Source organism: Bombus pyrosoma, linkage group LG9 (assembly GCF_014825855.1).
Source record: "Bombus pyrosoma isolate SC7728 linkage group LG9, ASM1482585v1, whole genome shotgun sequence".
Taxonomy (NCBI): domain Eukaryota; kingdom Metazoa; phylum Arthropoda; class Insecta; order Hymenoptera; family Apidae; genus Bombus; species Bombus pyrosoma.
In genome coordinates, this window is record NC_057778.1 from 8,699,212 (window position 1) to 8,706,568 (window position 7,357).

Here is a 7,357-nt window from a genome sequence, read left to right on the forward strand (position 1 = left end):
ACCGGATATTTGGGGGATAATGTAGGATGAAAGGGGATGAAGAGGAATGAAATGGGATACGAAGCGCAAGCAAATGATTTTCCCGCCAGTATTTACCAAAGTTATTTGATTCTCATTCTCGGGGCTTCCTAAATTTGTATTCACAATCCTAGTAACCAACTCCACCATGATACCGTTCACGCTAATACGCGATCGACTTCTCAAAAGCTATAGTTAACGTCCTGGCTGATAAATGGGGTGAATCTCGATCGCGAAAGATTGTATTTCATGGAACAGCCGCAACGACAATCTTGAATAAACGCGAACATAGGGGAAAAATAAAAATTCCTCTATCGATGGTATACGATGCCCGAGGCATAAGATCGTGCACACGCCACGATAAATCTATCGCGCGGTGGCATAAAACAAAAATTTGTCACCCTGGTATGCCACGGATCCACCAGACACGTCCAAAATAAATCGTCGAAATTTACGATTCTATCGGCGCGTTTCGCTGGTATTTTGAAGGGAAGTTGGCCCGCGGAACGTTTCGCGAGGATTCCGGTTAGTTGAATAGGAACCAGCGCGGCGGAGCGAGCGGTGTTTCCTCTCGGTCGAAAAACGCAATCTTAACGCGAGCCGGTTCTTCACCGGAGAAGATTTACGCTCGCAGCTCATTGCCGATGTCGAAAGTTTCTCCTTCCGGCCGTGACGGAACTTTTGCAATTGCGGACGCTATTCAAGTTCCTCGGCATTTTTTTCTCCAATAGCCGCTAGCTACGCGTTAACTCGCGCCCACCTACGGACTAATGCCATACCGCACCGCGGCAAAATCGCGCGGCTCAACTCCCAGAATTTACTGGAAAACTTGCTTACGGTAACCAACCTCGACTCGTTCCTCGCCCTTTTCAACTCTCACTCCCATTCAACCCAACCTCCACCGTACTCCGCTTCGCTCTACCTACCGCTTCCTACCAGCAATAACACCGACATTTTTTAATCCTTCCACTAGAAGCGTTGAACCTAGTTCGCAAGATTTCTCTTCTATCCAGTCTCGAGCGTGTTTTTCAAGACGAGAATTGTTTACACGATAGAACCGTTTCGTACGAAACGTTTGTAATCTTTGCCGCCAAAGCGAGATGAAAAACGGAAAGGCGAGAGACGGGTGTCGTTTAAAATTTTATCTCGAGCGCAATTCTCTCGAGCGAACGAACACGCGGCTTTAAAAAATCACCGACGAATAAGAAACCGATTCAACTTTGAAAACGTATCGCGCGTATTTTCGTTTCGCTTTGAGTGGACAAATTTTGGGAAATACGTTCCGTTGAAATTTTTTAAAGCAATAACCGGACGAATTGGAAACCGCGAGAATAAAACAAATCGAGTTGAAATTCACGCTTGCATCCCGCCCCAACCAGTTGCGGTGTGTGTTGAAGAAAAATATCACGTAATGGTAGTAAAATGCTCGTAAAACACCGAATCATTAATATCGTTTTCGGTTTGATCGTTTTCACACGGAGTTTGTAATTCTCATCATTTCTTGTTGAAACGAGAGATTCGGCAACACAATGAAAACAAAGGTTGATTAAATGTAATAAAGGTTAATTAACGCGTGGATAAATAGATGGTAATTGGAAACAGTTTATCGAGGTTAAATTGATACATAGCAACAAAGAATTTATTACGATAACCGAACACGTTGCTTGGCAAACGAACAGATTAAAGATAGAGTATCGCGGAGTGTATCGTCGATACTTGCAGCGTGCTTTGGTAGATAGATTTAAATTACCACATCGTTATGTCAAACTTTAATCACGACAGAAACTCGTATCAAAGTTTTCTGACTATTCGCATCGATCTACGTACCACCATCACTATACGCTGCTTCCCCATGATTGATACTCAAATTTATTACCACATTATATGCTTCTGGTTCATAGCGATGGACGTAAATTAAACTAACCGCTAAAAGCTGCGAACTTTACCAGCGGGACATCTACGAGTAGGACGAGGCTCGACTGTTGAGTCGAATTTCTTTCATGAAAACGTTATTAAAACGTGTTTCGTTTCCGGTATAGAGAGGATGTACAGTGGAATTGTACAGTGGAATTCGTGCAGATTGAGAATTATCCTAACTGCAGATAATCACTTCCAGAGTCTAGTAACACGACTCGAAATTCGAGTGCGATGATTAAAATTGTTAAACGAGTCCGATAAGGGATGTTCGAACACGATGCTGTAACTTAAATTCGATGAAAGCAAACATTTCGATTATCATGGTTGCAAATGAACAAACATCGAATATACAGGCAATTGCAGAGTTACAGAAGCGCGATATTTAATTGTTTATCGACTAACACGTTCCTCGTTACCTAGTAGCTCGTTATAAATCGCCGAGTTGTATCCGTACAGACGAAATTTCACAGAATGTTTTGCAATCGAACATTTGTAATTATAACAAGCGCTTCGGTTCTCGCAAGCCAAAAATGTATACGTAAACCACTGCTCGAACGGTCGATTCTTTCCACGAGACACGTGAATTTCGTAGATTCCAAGAACGGTATCGTTACGATCACTATCGAATATCGATAGATCGAGCAAAAGGGATACTGATACTACGTTTACGAAAGGTTCGTATCGCGCAATGAAAGAGGCATCGTAGCGCGGCACGTACCGAGCCTCGATTGCTCGAGTTTCATTTAAATTAAGCAGGCCATTAGGCTGTAAACAGCATCGTTAAACGTCGATTATCGGCGACTGCTTCGAGCTAGATAACGCGGGAATAATGAAGCCTGGGGTAAGATTAACCCATTGTCTAACCCCTCTCCTCCTCACGAGACGCGTAACACGCGAATCCAACTGTTTTTTTTTTTTTATTTCGTGAATATCGTCCGATTTAATAATTCTAATGTATGTACATAAATTATAAGCACTCAGGTACTTACTTTCCTTCTGTAACTCGTTTCACGGGGCTCGCTTTCACGTATGGTTCCAATCTTTCGATCTTACATCGCGGCTCTTTGACTTTTCCATCGGTTGAAACGTTATCTTTCTTCGTGTTATATATTTTATACGCATATGTAAGAATGCATATATAATACTCGAAGTAGATTGTTAACTTTTCATTCATTCCGCTTTGATTCGCTACGTTCACGCGTACGTATAAAGATGGAATAAATTTTCCGCGATTGCGCGCGAATCGTCGAAATCTGTCATCGTTTCTTTCAGATCGGAACTAAATTTGTTATCGGATGCTCGATGATTCGAAAACTAGGCTAACCTCGTCTGCGCGTCATCGGGAAATCGATAAATTTTCCCGAGTTAAGACCTTAATAATCACCATCGACCGAACAGCAGCAACGGTATAAATTCACGCGCGAACTCCCGTTCTCGCTAGTTAGCAGAAGTTCGCAGACTACGCGTTTCTAGAAAAAGCGCGTTCGCGTCGAAGGGAAAACGTTGCAGAAAATGCATATCGTGTTCCGTTCTACTCTTTCCGCGACGTTCTTCCAAATCGTAAAGTTTATCTCATTAACGAAAGAGAAGTTGAAAAATCTCATTCTCGTACGTAATCATTCTTCATTCACGACGCGATAGCTGTTCGTTTCCGAATTGAAATCAAGTTGAAACTCGCTGTTAGAAAAGGCAATGAACCGGCTTTATGATACAGCGAACCTTCGTCAATTTTTACTTTGTTATTTCGTAAATTTCGTTAGTAGATAGGCCTGCAGCCGGGTTTAACGAAAGTTCCTTTATTAGACACCGGTTTTGTTCATTTCCATATTTCCAAATATCGTAAATTCATATTCCAAAGGTTTCTTGGAATCCGAATACTCGGAGGTTAACGATTCTCCGCACTTCGTAGTGCCGGGACTTGATCTGTCGATGGACTTCGTCACCTCCGCTTTCCAAGCGTCTATGGACTCGCTTGAAGAAAAGAGACTCACATTTTAGGAATTAGTTTATCGAGGAACGTGTTGCTCTCAGGTCCCGCTTTTCATATTAATAGAAATTCTGAGAAATGGGAGAAACGCGAGACATCGAAACACTTGGCAGTTTCTTGTTACATCGCCAGAAATACCTCGTCTCTCGCGACGATCGATTGCTGAAATACTTCGGCTCTCGCAGCGATCAATTCTAGGAATAGTTTGTCTCTCGTAGCGATCAGTTCTCGAAGTCTAGTAATCATAGTTCTTCGCGACCGTCTCTCAAACTCGTACATTTGGTCTCAAAATAAGTAGCACTGAGCTCGCGGTTCATTAAAGATTACTACTACGACTACACAGTCGATCCAATAGTTATTTTCTACAGTAGTAAGTGCTCCTTCGAGTTAGTTGCCTTTATCAGTCGGCACATCTTCCTGCAGACATCGATAAATCCCGAACCATCGATATTTCATCAACCACGGAAATAAACACTCGGCAACTTTGTCGTCATCCGTAAAACTTCTCAATTGAGGACAGATGGGATGTGATCTGATCGAGAAGATCATCGATCGCAGCAAATCTCTCGGGTATTATATTAAAACTGTCGAAATATTTTAGATCAAAACACTCGTTCCTAAATCTCGCTTCTTAATTTTACAGGGCAACATTTCTACGTTTAATTTTCTATTCTCTACTCGATCGGTTTAACTACGCGATGAATATTAATGCAAACACGCAATTTTCTTCAGAATCGCCCTAAATATATACCAGAAACACGAAGCTCATCCACTACATAATTTTCAAAGCTGAAATAATCGCGTATCGTAATATTTTTTAGCTTCCATGGTCCGGCCAACACGCTATTAAGCACGCTAGGAGCGTAGAAAACAGACTGGTCCTCTTTTTTTTTTTTTTTTAGCTTTATAAGTTGCTAAGAGTTTGTTAATTATTGCAAGAGTTTGTTAACTTTTCATCGTAGATGCGCTGAATGATGTTTCTCTTCGCGCAAGAGAAAACTGTAGGGGAAAAGGTTAGACGGTGAGGTCGCGAGCACTCTTCTAAAGTACATAGAACAGCAAGAACCCTTCATCGCGATAGCAACACCTTCGCAAAATTCGCGTCGACGTCGTTCTCTCTTGCTTCGAACTTGCTTTTTGTTTCAATGATCATCGATCAAATCGAATCCGTAACGATTACAATTGAGTCGCGTGGTACGACAGACTTTGCAATCGCTGAATTCATAAATTTTTGGGTCTCGCTTGAAAAATCTCCAGCGAATTATGACCTGGGGGTAACGAAAATGAGACTCGAGAGTTCTCTTATCGTAAAAATCGATTGCTGTCGCGCAATACGTTGCGATAAGAAAAAAAAAATCTATCAAGTAATAAAAAAGAACCGAGGCAATGCAAGACGAGGCTCGTTTACCATCTCTCTCCAGTTTAAACCGACGACTAAAATTTGTTTATGCAAATTTTAATTGCGACCCAAGGCGTAACTCCTAATTCCGTTGAAATTAATACAAATTGCGTTCTCCCGGCAACTGCTCAGACCTTCCTTCCGTCGCCCCACGTTCTATATGTATAACTTGGCTCCCTAACGCCGCGAGGGACATTTATGCAGAGACTTTTCCTTCTTTCGCACCGTTTGCTTCTTTTCCGACAGCCGCGCACCGCCCGTTGTCTCCGGTTTCGCTTCTTGCGAAACCAGCCTTTTCTTTCCTCTTTCGTTTATTCGCGCTAATCTCGCAACTTCTTAGCAAACTCTCAAAGTTCAACTCGATTCAGCTAAATTCAAGATAAACGTTAAGCAAAGTACATTCTAATTGTCCGCGTAAGAGAACACGATTGCAAGGGTCTCGATAAAACAGCGAACAATCGAAAGATAAGGTTCTGACCTCGATTTCGATTTCAGTTTCGAAACGCGTTTTCAATCGTTGCCACGCGCCTACGTGCATTGAACACTCTACGAGTCGAAAGCGTCAACAGTACGCGATTCTCTATGTGTACGCGTATATGCAGATGCGATGTGCAAGCCGCGAGAATTTTTTGACACCGTGCATTTCGTTTTTATCGAAAACGCTTCGTCCGTGATGCGAATTTATTTATTTGAAAAGATTTAAATCGTCGCGAGAAAGTGTCGTTAAATCGGCGAATCGAAAAACTTCAGATCTCGCGTTGACCGAGTGTTAAGCACTTCAACTGCACGGTTTAACGTATTGTTATCGAAAAAACGGTGGCGTAAAGTGTGTCGACGATCTTCAAAGCGACTGATTATTGTTCGGATCGGGACGAAAATTGTAATAAAGAATGCCGGCCAATAACGATTCCATGTTTACGACAAACACGTGTAAAACGTTGTGTATGACGTTTCGCGTTGCAACGGCGATGGATCGCAACGGCCTAACGGACGTAATTTACAATATTCGGTCGGACCGCTTCGTTAAATTGCCTTCATTTCGTGGACAGGCTGTCGTGTTTATCACGTCGATATTAGCATTGTACGAATAATGGCGAATATTCAGAGTGGTTGCGAACGCCGAATCAACATTATCGTTTACTCGATTAAATTCCACGTTTTCGCTACGAATATTCCAACATTCTGTGTTTGTTTGCGAAAAGGCGGCATGGTAACGGACTTAATTTTTTCCAGGCTGAATCGACTCGATCCTATCGTTTGACTGATCTTCGTAACGTTATCAAGCTGATTTCTCGTTAATAGCGTAACACAAGCGAGACCTCTGAAAAGCAACTCACCCCGATTTTACTTTCCGCTTGTTGCAATTGTTGCATCAATTTCCGCTTATCTTGCTTCGTCATCGAACGAACGATTGTCTCGTCAAATCTTGCCATCGCAACATTTATGACAATTCCGTTCCAATTGCAGCGTCGGTGAACTCGATCGAAAAGCTGACAAAAAATTCTATGTCCGTGCCAGGCAAAACTTTTGTCTCGTTTGTTTAACGCTGTATTTTCGTGGAAGGTTTCGATGCCACTGACAAATATAAAAATCCAACGATTTATTCGAACAAACGATACGATGAAAATCAAAATGTTCGCAAAGCTACGCAAATCAAAGCCATCTCCTTGCGCCTCTGTATAATAATACACGTTTCATACGAGAAATAATTTCGTTGATAGACTTGTAGCTCGCGTATAGTGATTTTTCACGCGTGCTGTTGCTGCGAACACCCGCGTTCCTGCTATATATCCCCCAGCCTTACTCTCTGCGAACAAAACTGCGTTTATTTTCAGATTCAACCTTTTGTAACATTAGCCCACTCCTGTCCCGTTACGCTCACTTTGATCGATCCGATTCATTTCAATCATTTACACCGATATCCCTTCGTTTTTTACATTCTTCTCTGCTTTGCACAACGAATCGATACGAATTCGGAATAAAATCACGATACAGAGATAGATAGCATAGTAGCCTATGTCAAAATCGCGATTGTA

At 42.1% G+C, this 7,357-nt stretch overlaps 1 protein-coding gene across 1 annotated transcript in view; it reads right to left on the minus strand.

The window, feature by feature from the left end:
* Positions 1 to 6,850, minus strand: part of LOC122570675 (zwei Ig domain protein zig-8-like) — a 118,486-nt gene extending 111,636 nt beyond the window's left edge. The window contains exon 1 of the mRNA XM_043733300.1: positions 6,659 to 6,850. The gene's annotated coding sequence lies outside the window, so the exon portion shown is untranslated. The remainder of the gene's footprint in view (positions 1 to 6,658) is intronic.
* Positions 6,851 to 7,357: the final 507 nt, after the last annotated feature.